The sequence below is a fragment of the Petaurus breviceps genome, unplaced genomic scaffold (assembly GCF_028583685.1).
Source record: "Petaurus breviceps papuanus isolate PSGF00001 unplaced genomic scaffold, PetGlider_PUasm1.0 79, whole genome shotgun sequence".
NCBI classification, from domain to species: Eukaryota; Metazoa; Chordata; class Mammalia; order Diprotodontia; family Petauridae; genus Petaurus; species Petaurus breviceps.
The window spans coordinates 15,793,090-15,808,245 of record NW_027186523.1 but is presented as its reverse complement, the minus strand read 5'-3'; positions in this window follow the sequence as shown (position 1 = coordinate 15,808,245).

Sequence of the window (15,156 nt, the reverse complement as noted above, 5' to 3'; positions counted from 1 at the left end):
CTATGATGACTCTGGAGGAGAGAGTGAGGCTGACAACTTTGCCCAACTCTGCCTTCCTTCAATCCAATTATTTCACAGTAGAAAGTGTTATCACCCAAAAGTGATGTTATTGGTCTTCTTCAAAAATGAAGGGCGAACAACAGCAATTAAGAGCTTGCTATGTGGCAGGCACTGTGCCAAGCACTGGAGATACACAGAAAGGCAAAAACCGGGGCCCTGCCCTCAAGAAGCTTACATTGTAACGGAGGGGACAATTCATGAACACATAACTCAATTAATACAATCACAGAGCAGATGCAAGTCAACCACAGAGGGGAAGGCTCTAGTGGGAGGGCTGGGGAAGCCAGGAAAGGCCTCCTGGATAGAGACTCGAAGGAAGCTGGAGAAACGTACTTCATATTAATAGAGTGCATTGGGGAATGGAGAGCCCATAAATACATCTTCATGCCAAACATGTGTTACACAGGAGGCTGACCAGCACAAAATAGCTGAGGTTGCAATGTGTCATTTTCTCATTTTATTTGCAGCTTTTAAGGAGAACTTTAGAATTTCTCCCCTTCCCCCATCACACACACACACACACACACACACACACACACACAATACATTTGTTAAAAGGATTGTTGTAATCAGAACCAAAACAAAGAATTCTTGTACTTGGGGCGAAAACAAAGGTGTTTTGGCTGTGGGGAGGGAGGATACTGTGTGGGAGTAGAAGACACTTTCACCTGGGAAACATTCACATCCTATCTACTGGGCTCTAGCTCCTTCTCCCACCACCTTGTTGGAGAAGAATCTTGCCCCACACAGTTGTGGAGGGGATGGGGAAGGGGTGATAGAGGACCACAATGTATAAACGGATTTGCCTCCAATGCAGGCTTCTCCCAATATCATCGCCAGAGTCATAGCTCAGATCACCCTGTCCTAGTAATCATTCTGATCACAACTGATAAATAAAAGTGTACACAAAGTAATAATACCAAATGGAAAGTAGAATTTTCAAAAAAGAGATATTTTTATAGACTGGTAAAAAATTTAAGAGAGAGTTATTTTTGCCTTTTGAGGGAGCGACATTAAGTGCCAATCCAATGGATTTTATACACTGTTATTCAAGCATTTCTCATTCAATTCACAGGGACTCAAATATCATAGAAATGTAGGGTTTCACCAGCCTCAAGCTTCTCCTTTTGGAAACTCAGGCTGTATAAGCTTATCCCCTTCTCCTGCCCAATTCTCCTTTCCAAAAATATTATGATGGCTAGATATCCTGTGGGCCAGACAGATGTTTCCAACAGTGCTTTACTATACCAACTGTTTGGTAATGAAGAGATAGGTTTTTTTATTTCACAAAAGAGGAATAGATCATACCTAAATCCAAGACAGATACTGACTTTTGTTATGGTTTCTTTTTGACCAGCATGGACTTTGATTTTCTAAGCAGTGATTTAAATGATGCTGGGCTTTCCCCTTGCCTCCTCCTTCCCTTTTCCCATTGGCTATCTCTCCAATGAATACATAAGTACTATTCAGAATAGAGCAGACCACTTAACAAAATTCTTCCCCACTAAATCTGGCCCTCTGACTTTGTTATTCACTGTTTTGGATGTGGAAGAGCTGGGTATCTCTTCAACCCCAATTCTAAAGTATGACTCAAGTCTTCCTCCCACTGGTTGTTGCTTTCTGGATACCATGTTATCCTGTAAAGATCTCCCATCTTTCAAACCTGGGTTGGTGGGATCCTGGTTAGACTAAGCATGCTGCAGTATGGCAGACGAGGAAAGGCGCTTTCGTGGGAACCAGAAAACAAGAATTCAAACCCTACCTCCACTACTAACCCTTCTGGGTCTCATACTCTTTATCTGTCAAATCAGGGGGGGGGGATGGGTTAACATCAATGATTTGTTAAAGTGAATTAGTCAAAAAGTATTTAATTTACTAAGTACTTCCTATGCCAGCCAGGGCAGCTAGGTGGTACAGTAGCTAGAATACTGGACCTGGAGTCAGGAAGACTCATCTTCCTGAGTTCAAATCCAGCCTAAGACACTTACTAGTTGTGTGACCCTGGGCAAGTCACTTTACCCTGTTTGCCTCAGTTTCCTCATCTGTAAAATGAGCTGGAGAAGGAAATGGCAAACCACTCCAGTATCTTTGCTAAGAAACCCCAAATGAGAACATGCAACTGAAATGACTGAACATGTCAGCCACTGTTCTGAACACTGAAGGAACAAAGCAAAGCAAAACAGATGAAAAAAAAAACCCAAACCAGCTTTTTCTCTCAAAGAGTATGTATTAGAATGGGTGAGAAAACATGTAAGGTAGCTAGATCCATATAAAATATATGCAGAGTACATGGAGGTCATCTGAAAAGGTAAGGTCATTTCTGTACATATTCACGCCAAACTACTTTGTTGCATTAGGCTACCATATACATCATCCTCTCTATCCTCCAGCAGATCTTTTGTAGATAAATGTCATGTCAAAAATCAGAAAGTTTGGGGCGGCCAGGTAGCACAGAAAGTAAGAGCACCAGCCCAGTGTCGGGATGACCTGTATCAAATCCGGGCTCAGACACTTAGCACCCACCCAGAAACACCTGGCTGTGTAACCTTAAGCAAGTTACTTAACCCCAATTGCTTAGGGGTAGCCAGGTGGCTCATTGAGTAAGAGCACTGGCCCCAGTGTCGGGATGACCTGGGAATCCAATCTGGGCTCAGATACTTAGCACCACACCCAGAAATAACTGGCTGTGTAACCTTGAGCAAGTTACTTAGTTGCTTAAAAAAAAAATCAGAAAGTTAATTGAAACATGGGGTCTTCATTTAAGGCTTATAAGCGGCATCGTGTAAGTTCAGCTGGATAGTTAGGATGTCTTCAACTGAGACTTCTCTGTCTGTCTCAGACAAGGCAATCTAATTCAATTCAATGAAAATTTATTAGGCACTTATAAGACACAGGGCTGGGGATACAAAGACAAAACAATGACCGGCTATGTCCACTTACTGTAAATGGGACCGTGAGCCAATCACTTCCTCTCTCCAGTCCTTGTTTTTCTCAATTGAAAAATGAGATAGTTAAACTGAAAGGTCCCTTCCATCTCTAAAATTCTGTGAAAGTCCCTGCCCTCAGGGTTCTTTCATTTTATTAGGAGAAAAAACAGGTGCACAGATATGTGAATACGTCAGAAAAAAACGAGAGTGCTAGCAACTCTTGGATCAGGAAAAGCTTTAGGTAGGTGGTGCCACCATTTCCTGAGTATTCCAGTTTGCAATCACCTTCACGCTGCAGGGGATACTTCCTGATTAGAGCTCTTGAAATAATTTCTTAATTTTATTTTTTATTGGGAACGGACCAAATTTAGAACCAGCCTGCTGATTAAAAAAAAACCAGAAGATTATCAGTACTCTAGTGCTGAGCTCTTGGGAGGACATCTCAAAATGCCTGAAAAAACTTTTCATTTCAAGTTGCTTAGCAGAAAGTTGGAATGACTCCATTGGCCTTGGTCAGAGCTCCTGCTAACAAGGCTTCATTATGAAATCATGTTCAGTGATTAATACAAATAATGTCTGGAACCTGGCTCTTCTTGGAAGGACCCATGCCTTCCTTTTTCTTGGCACTCCATGACAACCTGTCTATACTATTCTTCAGAGTCCCATTTGTTCCTTGTGCTAGGCAGATAAATCCACCCAGGTCCTGAGCCCTCTCAAAAACATCTTTTACCTTGAATTTCTTGCCTTTGAATAAGTATTGCTCAAAAGCCTACTGTTTCATGGTTTGATCCCATAGGGTATGTCCAGAAGAGAGACATGGGTCCACCGGGCTTATCTGGAGTTTAGCAGGAATGTTTCAGCACCATGTTTATCTCTTCCCCATTTATGGATTTTTCTCAAGAATGAACTATGCCTCAGAATCAATCAACAAGTATCTATTATCTATCAGGCTCTGTGCTAAGTACTAGGTATACAAAAAGAAAAAAAATCTCTTGAGAAACTTATATTCTATCAGCTGAGACAACCTGTATGATTGTGTGTGTGTGTGTGTGTGTGTGTGTAGTCAATGACCAGAATACCATTTCCCATAGTGCACACACACATACACATACTTCTCAGAATCAATTAATCAATGGAATGTTTATTAAGCACTTACTATGTGTTAGGTGCTGGGTATGCAAATGCAAAAATTTTCTAAAAAATTTCTTCTCTTGTTTTCCTCTATCAGGGAAGATAACACATATATATGTATATATATATATGTATATATATATAATATGTGTACATATGTAATAAACACAAAATAAATATGAGGCAGTTTGAGAGAGAGAGAGAGCATTAGCATGAAAGGCTTTAATAAATCAAAGAATCAATCGGTAAACATTTCTTAAATGCTTGCTACAGGCCATGCACTGTGCCAAGCACTAGGGATACAAAAAAAGGCCCTCAAGAAGCTTTTACTCTAGTGGGGAGTCAACATGCAAACAAATATGTGCAAAGCAAGCTATATTCAAGATGAATAGGAAACACTTAACAAAAAGAAGTAATGGAATTAAGAGGGGTTGGGGAAGGCTTCCAGTAAATAATGGGGTTTTAGCTGGGACTTAAAGGAAACCAAGAAGGTCAGTAGCTGGAACAGAAGAGGGAGAGTGTTCCAGGAGTGAGGGATAGTCCAAGAGAATGCCAAGAGCCAAGAGATGGTGTGTTTTGTTTGTGGACAAGCCAGGAAGCCAATGCCACTGGATGGAAGAGGATGTGGTAGAGAGAAAGGTGTGAGAAGAACAGAGAGGTAGGAGAGGGCTAGGTTGTGAAGGGCTTTGAATGCCAAACAGAGCACTTTGTGTTTGCTCCTGGAGGCAAAGGGGAACCACTGGAGTTTATTGAGTAAGGGGACGACAAGATCATGTGCTATAGAAAAATCACTTTCATGTCTAAATGGATCAGATTAGGGAGAGACTTGAGGCAAGCAGCAGCCCCACCAGCAGGCTATTACAGTAATTCAGGCATGAGGTGATGATGGACCTGCCCTGGAGTGGTGGCACTGTTAGAATAGAAAACAGGATGTATTTGAAGATTTGCTGCAAAGGTGAAATTGAAAGGCCTTACCAAAAGTAGAATAGCTACCAAGAGTAGAGAGAGGTAGCTAGATGCCAGAGATGCAGACACAGAAATGGCAGGATCTGGGCACCGACTGAAAATTAAAATATTAACTGAATGTTCAATGGATGGGCCAATTCCTAGAACAGACACTTACCAAACTAACACTGTGGGAAGATTCTTGTTCTTTCTTTTTTTTTTTTTTTAAGCAATCGGGGTTAAGTAACTTGCTCAAGGTTACACGGCCAGTTATTTCTGGGTGTGGTGCTGAGCGTCTGAGCCCGGGACTCGATCTCCAGGTCGTCCCAACACTGGAGCCAGTGCTCTTACTCGCTGAGCCACCTGGCCGCCCCAAATTCTTGTTCTTTCCCTAGAGAAAGGAGGGAAGAAACAAAACGTAGATGTTAAAGAAACAAAAACAGTAGATGTTAAGCATCTACTATTGTCCCAGACACTATTCTATGTACTTTACAAATATTATCTCATTTGATCCTCCTAACAACTCTTGTGAGGTAGGTGCTATTATTATCACCATTTTATAGTTGAGGAAACTGAGGCAAACAGAGGTTGAGACTTTCCTTGGCTCACACAGCTAGTAATGTCTGAGGTCAAATTTTGAACTTGAGTCTTTCTGATTCCATGCCCAGTGTTCATCCACTGTGTCACCTAGCTGAAGGATTATAGTAGGGACTTTATAATAATATAGCTTACTGTGTGGTTACCCAATCTAGCACTTCTCAAAGTATGGCCTGAAGACCATCTTTGGTCAACAAGAATGCTCCAGGCAATCCCAACTCTGCCTGAATTTGTGACTTAGCATCCCTCTCCCACTCACATCCCTCAATTCCCCTCAACAGTTTAGATAGTCTTAATGTTTTAAACTTTTGAAAAGGTACATTTTACTCCATTGTCTATTTTATTTTTATCTTAGCAAATAGATCTTGTTCCACCTCAGCCACTAAGTTAACTTCTAAGTTGTAGAAAAGATTTAAAAATGAAACAAAACAGATCAGCAGAACCAAGTATCACAATGGCCACCTTTGGCAACATGCCTAATTCCATAATCATATTCCCTACTTCTCCAATGAAAGTCGGCAGTGAATTTCCTCTTCTCTTGTTCAGTACCTTGGTTATTCTAATTAGAAAATTCTTCCATTTAAAGCATTTGAATGATGAATATAAGCTCCTTGAGCTCAGAAACTGCTTCACTTTTGTCTTTGTATCTCCAATGTGGTGTAGTTGATAAAAACTTACCTTGGAACCAGCAAGACGAAGGTTCATGTGACTGTGTGCCCCCTTAATGTCCCAGTGCTTTAGGCAACTCTTTGAAATTCGAAGTTGAAGAGAAGGTACTGACCTATATTGATAAAGGGAATTTCCTCATCTGGAAGTTTACCATACCGATAAAATCACAAGTACCATCCCTGTTTCTGTACCTGGTACCTATAATAAGGTCTTGTACATACATACTAGCTTCCCCAGTTTCCTTCAAATCTGAGCTAAAATCCCATTTTCTGCAAGAAGTCTTTCTCAGTCCTTAATGTTAGTGCCTCCAAAATTATCTGTAATGTATTCTGTATGCATCTTGTTTGTACATAATTGTTTGCATGTTGTCAAACCCCGCCCCCCCCTTAGATTGTAAGCTCCTTGAGGTCAGGAACAATTTTTGCCTTGTATCCCCAGTGCTTTGCATGGTGCCTGGCACACAGTAGACACTTAATAAATGCTTGTTAAGTTGAGGTTTCAGCTCACACCCTGCAAATTGTCAGAGATGACAGAAGACAGGAATAGTTAATGTTGGAGGAGTTGTGGGAAGATAGGCACACATTGTTGATGAAGCTGTGAATTGGTACCACCATTTTGGAAAGTAATGTAATTATGCAAATTAAGTGACTAAAATGTATATAACTTTTTGGTCAAGAGATTCTATTACTGGTTTTATACTCCAAGGAGACAATTTGTAAGAAGAAAGTCCCCATATACACCCAAAACATGTGGCAGCACTTTTTGTTATAGCAAAGAATTGGAAACCAAGTAGATATCTATTAATTGAGGAATTTTTAAACAAATTGTAATTGTAATACATTAATTTAATGGAATATTCTGTGCCATAAGAAATTATGAATATGATGCTTGTAGAGAAACGTAGAAAGATCTGCATTAATCAATGCAGAGTGAAGTAAGCAGAACCAAGGAAACAATATATACAATGATTACAACAATGTAAAAGGAAAGAACAACTACACATACATCAATGGTGAATGCTGTAAAATTACAAAATATAAGCATGGCTTGAAAGAAGAAATATGGGGAAACACTTCCAACCCACCACTTTGTGGAGGTGGAAGGTCCACAAATATTGCTTCACTTTCAAAACATGTTAATCACGTATGCTGATTCTCCCCCCTTCTTTTGTCTTTAAAACATGCTATTTGTATACAGGATCACTGGGGGTGGGGAGGGACACTGGGGGTGGTGATATAAAAAAACAAGACATCTCAATAAAACATTTTAAAATAATAAATGCTTATTGATTTGACTAAGTACTTAAAAATGTTTATTGAATTGAATTTCTGGACTACAATGTACTGAAGCTGACCTGTAGAAGAATTAAAAGGTAAAAAATGACATTTTATTGATTTAATTTCTCATTGTATCTAGCCATGCCCTTCATGACCAAATAGATTGTCTAAGAGCAAGTCCATTGCAGGAGCATTGAAAATAATATACACAGGGAAAAGATTTCAAGCAAGTACAAATTGGAATAAAAATAGAAGCTAAGCACTTGTAATCTTAGATGCCTTTTCTCTTTAGGTGTGAGACAAGAATGTCAGGCAAAAAATTCTGCAGTAGGATTGATAATGTGACTTGTCACTGGCCCCATGACTATGATGGTGCACTTTTATTAGATATGCTTTCTGTATCCATAGTTCTGAGTCAGGCATCTAGTGGTAAAATGGTTCATTCCAAGAACTTGTGATACCCTGACTGTCCAAAAGATCACTTGGGAGCTGTAAGCAGAACTGACCTCTCTGAGTCTCTACTGATTTTTTGCCACTGCTTAGCTGAGTCATGTTGATTGGAGGTTGGATCCAATGGGCTCTGAGGTCATTTCCAGATCCACGCCCATGACAGTAGGGTATGATCTGACTGAGGGTCAGTCAGAACGAGTCTATTGCCAAGTGTGTAGAGAGCCAGTGTTAGAGATAAAAAAAGAAAGATTGGTCCCTGCCCTACATGAGTTTTGATTCCAGCATAGAAATACAGACGGTGCTAAGCAAATTCACTCATGAATAAGGGTGTGTGTGTGTGTGTGTGTGTGTGTGTGTGTGTGTGTATGTGTGTGTTACAGCTGAACAGCAGGTATCTACCTCATCTTCCTCAATTTTAAAATGGGGATAATCATTGCATCTATCTCTCAAGGTTGTCGTTAGGCTAGCATTTTTAAAGTGATTGGTACAGTGCCTGTCACAAAGGAGGGACTTAAATGCTTGTTCCTTATCCGCCCCCCCCCCTTCCCTCCTCCCATGTTGACAAAGAAGCATTAATATGGGAGCAAAGAATAGTCAAGAAATCCATTAACTTCAGTCTATTTGACACTAGTATGAGACTAATTCCATACAATATGACAACTAAGACACTCAGCCTTCCGTGAAACCATTAGTAGGACCATTAAGAAAATGATAGTGGTTTAAATAAGCAAGTTTGATTTGTATACACCTTACATTTCTGAGCAGAATCATAGGCTCACCACTTCTGTGATCTGATAGATACATTAGAAGTAGAGTCAGAAGACTTATGTTTGAATCATGCCTCATATATCAACTTTCTGACCATGTGCAAATTATGTAACCACTCACAGCCTCAGTTTCTCTATCTGTAAACTGGGGCTAATGATGCCTGCAGTGAAAGACAACATGGCTAAGGAAGGCCCTGAGTTCAAATTATGTCTGCTACTTAACTATAATACTGGCTTAGATCCATGTTTTTACTCTGTACTAATATGCTAGTCTAAGATCTAGATAAACAGATTGTAATAAGAGGTAGTTTTGAGGAATAAATAACAGGAATGCTTTCTGCATGCATTAATCCATTTTGGTTTACTTGGCAATCTATTTTAAGTAAATGGCCTGTGGTATAATACTAATGATAATGATGATAATTAGTATTTATTTAGCACCTACTATGTGGCAGGCTGCTTTACCAATATTATCTCACTTGATCTTCACAACAATCCTGGGAAGTAAGTCTTTTTATAACCCCCATCTTACAGTCTTAACTGAAACCCGAGACAGGCAGAGGTTAAGTGACTTGCCCAAAGTCACACAGCTAGAACGTGTCTGAGGCCAGATTTGAACTACACTCTTCCTGATTCCAGACCCAGTGCTAAACCCACTCTTCTACCTAACTGCCTTGATCACCTGATTAGTTGTTTTGGGGAAGTTCAGAGGAAAATGAGGGCTTATAAGGAGTGGTTTGGAATAGATGAACCCAGATTCTAAGCCCTGGGGATGGATTGTAGCAGTTGGATGCTACACATGCAAAGAACTATCCCAGGTGCTGAAAGGGATTCGAAGATGAATAAGACATGAGTCCTGCTCTCAAAGAACTTACAGTCTAGTAGGCAGAAAGGAGAGAGTCCTACAAGGTAGTATAATGAAAAATAGAGGCAAAAGTTCATGGGAAGCAAAAGGGAGAGAAACATTTACAGGAGAAAGCACTTCTGACTGGGACAGGATGGGAAAGGAAAGGATGTGGAGAGAATATTAGCACTGAGACTGAAGAACATTCCCCAACCCCACATCAGTTCCTTGATCATGAAATGAAGGAGCTGACTTCACTATTAGCTGAGTCTTCATTTCCCACCTGACTGCAATCCTTTGGACTTTCCTATCATGACCCTGGGAATCTCCTCAACAGGAATATCATCATCCTGCAAGATCACATCCATCTTGGGACTCATCAGTACTCTCAGTACTTTCTGCCTCTTTAGAAGGTTGATGCCTGCATCAAAATGGGCACAGGCCGAACCGAGAAGTGTGGAATGATGGACACGAGGCAGGAGGGATCTGTCATAGCAGTTCTGATTTATTGATCAGAGGAAAGGGTTTATGTAATGAATCTAAAGCAATTATCTCTTAGGTTCCCATGAGAAAATGTTTAATGTCCTTGTTCGTTTATTCACATCTGTATGTTTTTATGTCCTTGTTCCCTTGCATGCATCTATGTCTGGGTCACTGCTCGGTTATCACGTCCTAAACTCTTGCAAGTCAGGAAGAGATGGTGAGCCAATATTAAGACATAATATAGGGTTCATGGGGAGCTGACTTGGGAGAAATCCTGGACCATAATCTTCCCATGTATGGACCGGGTCAGAGACTGGCCCTTGACAGAAGGTCAGGCAAAGAGCTCCTCCCATAATCTCCATTTCAGGATGACACCCAAGTCAACCACCTCCTCATCTCCCACCTGGCTCCATTCCTTTGGATTCTCCATCATGTCTCTGTGGTAAGTCCCTTCCTCCACCTTCTTTTAGCTTCCTTTTGTATGTTGTCTTTCCCCATTAGATTGTGAGTTCCTTCGGGGCAGGTACTGTCTTTTGCCTTTTTTTACATCCCCAATATTTAGCACAGTGCCTGGCACATAGCAGCCCCTTAGTAAATGTTTATTGGCTGACTATTGACTGACTGACCTGAGCAAGATTCATCATGGTAGCCCTCACACAGGGGACCACATGGTGCAGTAGAAAGAGCATTAGATTTGGACTCAAAGGAACTGAATTCAAATCCTAGCTCTGCCATTTACTATCCAAATAACAAATCAGATAACCCCTTTGTACTTTAGCTCTGTAAAATGAGGGGGCTAGGTCATTCTAGTTTTAAATCTAAGATCTTATATATCCCTATAACCCATGGTCCAGGATTCATATTGGAATTATAAAGACCAGGTATAATCTTAGAAGCTAGTCCAAGAAAGGTCATATTCTTTCTTTGGTTGAAAACCTCTGCCTGGGGTTAACCTCAGGAAAATCTCCCGCTATAGCTTATTTATAATTCATATCTAGGCTTTCTCAAATGTCAGTAGAGAGTCACCAGTTCCTGTTCAAGCACCCAAGGTAATAATTGCATACTGAGTAGGACAGCTATTATTTAACTATAAAATAATGAAGAGGATGACCAGAGCTGTAAGATCCTATAAACAGATACAGAAAACACATAAGGCAGTCTAAGTATTCACAGATACAGAAAACACATAAGACACTCAGCAGATCCACAGAAGTTCGTAAGCAGAATCAGAAAACACATAAAATATTCAGAGAGCCCACAAAGTTCCCCCAAAACAACGATATTTTGGGGCTACTGAACAAGCAACACTCCTTCCCACTGCACTTATCATGTCTGAGTCACTGATTCTAATGTCTGGAGGAAGGCAGCAAGGTCCATGCCTTTTGCTCAAGTCACAAGTCCACCTTCACAGCTCCTCCAGACTTGGAGGCCATTTGAATAATCTCCTTTCTCCAAGTTCATTGTGTAGAATATCTTCCTAGGATAGCTCTCCAAAGTCTTGAATTCTGTTCACCCCCAAGGAAATCTCCAAGGTTGGTACTACCCGAGAGATCTCCTTTTTCTGACTAGAGGTTTATGATTTATTCAAAGTCACAGAGGGAGTGACAGAAGTAGGATTTGAACCCAGGTTCTCTGACTCTAGATTCAGCGATCTTTCCATAATACCATGCTGTTTCTCACTATCTGTGTGACCTTGGGTAAGTCACATGACTTCTCTGGGCTTCATGTACAAATGAAAGAAGTTGAATTACATGATTTGGGGGGGGGGTATTTCCATTTGTCATAGAAAGGTGAAGTGATTTTGAGATAGTCCTCAAAAATCATTTGTACCTAATAGAAAATCTGCCAAAGAATGTCCTGAAGAACCCACCACATAAATACAAAGCTACAGAGCTACCTCTGCACATTGGGACCAGCTGTGCAAAGAGTTGTACCTAGCCAGAATAATTTAATTTGATCTCTAAATTTGGCAAAACCTTTACCCCCATTTAGCAAAACCATAATCTTCCTCCTCCTCCTTCCCCAAACTTTCCTGGTTATCCTCCAGGGGCTTCATCTCTAGCTTGAAAAATGCAAACATCTGCCTATCTCTAAATCTTCTTCTCCCAATTTAAGAGCTCATGAGGTTTAGAAAGTGTTTCCCTCCCCATAAGCTTAAGTAATTAATCAACAAACATTTATTAAGTTGCCACTTTGTGCCTGCCACTATGCTGGGTTCTAGGAAAATGAATATAACAAATGAAACAATCTCTACTCAGAATTATTTTTCTTCCCATTCTACACAATGTGTGGATGAGAAAATAGAGGGCTGTGTTCAAGATCACACACCTAGGAGGTGTCAGAAGCAGGTCCCAAAGGCAGGTCTTCTGGCCTTTCTGCAGCACTCCCCCAGACTCTAAATACTGATTTCCATGATTATTCAAGAGAAAGCAAAGCAAATCAAGAGTCAGAGAAAGTAAGATTCTCCTTAGGCCAATTGCCCAATTCTTGTTGGACCCGCCCTGACTCCTTCCTCATCCGCTCTGGCCCATGCCAAGATACCTGTGTCATCCTATGGGATTTCTTTCCTTTTATCCTAAAGGAGGAGTCACCCTAATGCCAATTTCCTGCCCTTTCCCTCAGTCCTTTTCCAGGGATTTCAGGTGAATCAACACTGGTTACCACTCTAATTGTACCAAATTAGGCTGCAAATCTTAGGGCTTTGCTACCACAAAGCTTGCTTGAGGTTCCATCTTCCTATTTAGATAACTCTTCTGCTGAGCCTGCTAGCAATCACTGGACACTAGCCAAGCTCAGCAGAGATGAAAGGCATTAGGTCGTTTTCCATTTTCTCAGCTCTGAGTGGGCCTCCACTTGGGAAATTAATCTCCCCTCCCATAAGTGCACTAGGCTTCCATCCCTCCCACTACCCAGCTGCACACACTGACCCCAAGTCATCTTGCTTGTCACCAACTCATTTCTCAGCCCACTGCAGGCCTTGCACCTGGCTGCACTGTTAGCAGACCACGGGAGCTATTCATTACAGCCTGCGGGGTTCATTGAACTCAGCTAGGAGCTTCTCCACTTGACTGTTTTGTTCACTGATTTCCCTTTTCATGCTTTGAAAACACAGAACTTTGTCTTTTCAACTTATTTGTTTAGGTGTTGGTAAACTTTAAGAAAAAGTTGTGACCCAAGGCCAAACCTAGGCTAAACTGCAAAGCCCATGTCATCCAACACCTCCCCAAGTGCCCAATGGCCCCATGCTGCCAGTAACTGTACTTCACTAGTGATAGCTAGCATTTGGATAGTGTTTTAAGGCTTGCAAAGGGCAGATACGTAAGGAATAAATCTCTTGACCTCAACAATCCTGTAAGGTAGATGCTATTGGTATCCCCATTTTATAAACAAGAAGACTGAGGCTAAGAGAGTGACCGAGGCAAGATTTAAAATCATGTCTTCCTGTTTCCAAGTCCAGAATTCTATCTGAAGAGCCACTTAGCTGCCCTTAATAGGTCTTCACTGTTCCTTTCTTCCTTCCTGCAGGAAAATTCATGTGCCCTGAAGATCCCCTGCAAGACCTTAATTCTGTTAGACTAATTTGTGCTATGTTTACTTTCTTGTGTGAGAAATTTCTATTTTTTATATTTGTCTTAAATTTCCTTCTTATTGATATCATTTGTTTTTATATCACTTTCATCTCTCTTTTAGTAAACTAAAAATTCACCATATGTGAACAGTGATGTACCTCTCAAAAAAGCTAATATGACCTTACATTGCATTAAGAGAGGCACATAATCCAGCAGTAAGAGGGTGGTAATTTCCCCATGTCACCCAGGTCAGACCACACTTGAAGTTTTGTGTTCAGTTCTGATAGCCATATTTTAGGAAGAACTGCTTGGAAAGTTGGAGAGCATTTAGATCAGGAGTGGGGAACCTGCAGCCTCCAGGACACATGTGGCCTTCTAGATCTTCAAGTGTGGCCCTTTGACTGAATCTAAACTTCACAGAATAAGCCCCCTTAATAAAAGTATTTGTTCTGTAAAACTTGGACTCAGTCAAAAAGCTGCACCCAAGGACCTAGAGGGCCACATGTGGCCTTGATGCCATAGATTCTCCACCCCTGACCTAGATGAAGAGGATGACATTGATGAAGAGCCTTGAAATCATGTTAAAAGGTCTTTAGTTGAAGGAACTTTAGATATTAAATATTTTGTGGAGAAGGGAACCTGGCGGGACATGATAGCTGTCCTTAGCTCTTTGAAGGGCTCTCATGTAGAAGAAAGATTGGATTTGTTCCCCAAGGCCCCAGAAGGCAATGGGTAGAAGTTGCAGAGAGACCAATTCATTCTTGATGTGTGGTATCACTTCCTAAAAATAAGAACTGCCCCATGGATGGTCTGCTTGCTGCTTTAGAAGGCTCTGGGTTCTTCCTCACTGGAGGTCTTCAAGCACACTGGATGACCACTTGTCAAGTATTCTCAAGAGGGAATTCCTGTTCAATGATGAGTTGGATTCGATAAAATGAAATAACATGTAAAGTGCTTAAATGCAAACTGATGATGGTGGTGGTGGAGGAGGTGGCCTCTGATATCCCTTCTAAATCTGAGATCCTCTGACTCTTTGGGAGTTAGAAAATCCAAATAATTAATTACATTGAATTGTTTCATAGCTGCTACAAGCCCAATATGAATTTTGTTTTGTTTTAAGCAAATTCAATTGACAAAAATCTATATACAAAATATACATAGCACTTTACATATGATAGGTGCTTAATAAGCATTTACTAAATTGAACTGAATTAAGAAATGATGAGGGTTTTTATTTTGCATATAATATTTTTTTTTAATTTTGCTTTTTTTTGGAGGGCAATTGGGGTTAAGTGACTTGCCCAAAGTTACACACTGCTAGTAAGTGTGTCAAGTGTCTGAGGCCAGATTTGAACTCAGGTCCTCCTGACTCCAGGCCCAGTGATCTATTCACTGTGCTACCTAGCTTCCCCTATAATATTTCTTTTTTTTTTTTTT